The 1,690-nt window shown below is 33.2% G+C and overlaps 1 non-coding gene across 1 annotated transcript; it reads left to right on the top strand.

Moving 5' to 3' along the window:
- Positions 1–582: 582 nt before the first annotated feature.
- On the top strand, positions 583–688 carry LOC142181425 (U6 spliceosomal RNA). The gene has a single exon (XR_012710077.1). It is a non-coding gene; the product is annotated as a U6 spliceosomal RNA (small nuclear RNA).
- The last annotated feature ends 1,002 nt before the right edge of the window (positions 689–1,690 follow it).

Here is a 1,690-nt window from a genome sequence, read left to right as displayed (position 1 = left end):
GTGGTCTTTATATTTTAATTTATTTATTGGTATTAATTTATTTTGTTCCTTTTAAATTCATTGATGCAGTTATATGAAGATTCAATTACTAGCTTTACACAACTGTTGACTCAGGCTTCTGCTAACCAGTTCGGAGGTTGCATTGAAAACCAAAGTTCATACATCACCAGAAGAAATATTTATTTCAATAATTTAGAGAATTAGTTGCTTTGCTTTGAGCAATCTAAACACTCATAGTACTTCTCAAAGATGAAATCATCTATGTATAATTTTTTACCTCATGCAATACTTTGAATAGGAATTTGTTTGGATTTAGTAGCATGGTTTTGCATTGTTTTATGAACAGATCTTCCTCACTGAAGTTTTCAACACTTTGGTACAAGTTGTTCATACAACCAACAACTCTAGCCTCAACTTCAATGAGTCGTATTATTGTTTCCAGTGGTAAAGTGAGAAGGCTAACAAGTAAACAAGCAATAATAACTTTTCCTACTTTTTAACATATTAATTATTATTAAGCACAACAAGATGATTATTTTTTCAAGATCTTGTCAACTGATTTAGAGATTATTGTTAAACAAAGTTTATTCCTTCAGACACATCCGATAAAATTGGAACGATACAAAAAAATTAGCAAAGTCCTTGCGGAAGAATAATGCATAAATCAAGAAATGGTCAAAAAGTATTTTCAAAAAAAATTATTCAACGAAGTTGTAGAAGAAGGTGTTACTTAGTCGGGTATAATTGTAAATAGATACTAGAGAGTCGTCTAATTATGTTAGATACTGTTAGAAGTTAATTAAAACTATTACCTTTTCTTATAAGTAATTAGTGGTTGTACAACTGTTACTCAATTCAGAACATTTTCATTCCGCTCATCATTATACAGAGCTTGCATGTGCGCTATTGTTGTCTCCCTCTTCTTCTCCCAATATGGGGATTTCCATTACTGATCTATTAAACTTGATATGGTATCAAAGCAATTAGCCATAATTAGGAGCTAATTACCTTTGATTTTGCTGTCAAATTGTTCAATGGTAGAGTCTGATCTCGAAAATTCTTTGATCTCAACAATGACGAAAACAGATCTTGATCACAACCATATTTTGTATCTTCATCCTTTAGACTCTACCGGAGTGCCGATAGTCTCAATTCAGTTGACCGAAACTGAAAATTACTCTGTTTGGAGCCGTGCGATGCGACTCTAGTTGTTAGGAAAGAACAAATTAGGGTTGATTGATGAAACTCTGAAAATAGAGGATTTTGAGGAGGATCTAGGTCATCAGTGGGACAGGTGCAATGCTATTGTTCTTGGATGGATAATGTGCTCTGTTTCGAAGGAATTGTTAATAGTCATAGTGTATGCAAAAGATGCATATCATGTTTGGGAAGATATGAAAGAACGTTTTGATAAAATCAATATATCTAGGGTTTATCAGCTGCAAAAGGAGATTGTAACACTTTATCAAGGAACAAACAGTGTTTCTGTGTATTTTACCAAACTCAAAGAGTTATGGGATGAGTACGACATCATGACTCCTCTAAGCTGTGATTGTGGGAGATCTAAGGATTCAATGAGCATTTACATAGGCAAAAGCTAATGCAATTTCTGATGGGACTTACTAAGAATTATGAGCAGGAAAGGAGTCATATCCTTATGACTAATACCACTCCAAGTATTAGCAAAGAA

The sequence above is a fragment of the Nicotiana tabacum genome, chromosome 5 (assembly GCF_000715075.1).
Source record: "Nicotiana tabacum cultivar K326 chromosome 5, ASM71507v2, whole genome shotgun sequence".
Taxonomy (NCBI): Eukaryota; Viridiplantae; Streptophyta; class Magnoliopsida; order Solanales; family Solanaceae; genus Nicotiana; species Nicotiana tabacum.
This window is presented reverse-complemented; position numbering and strand designations above follow the sequence as displayed.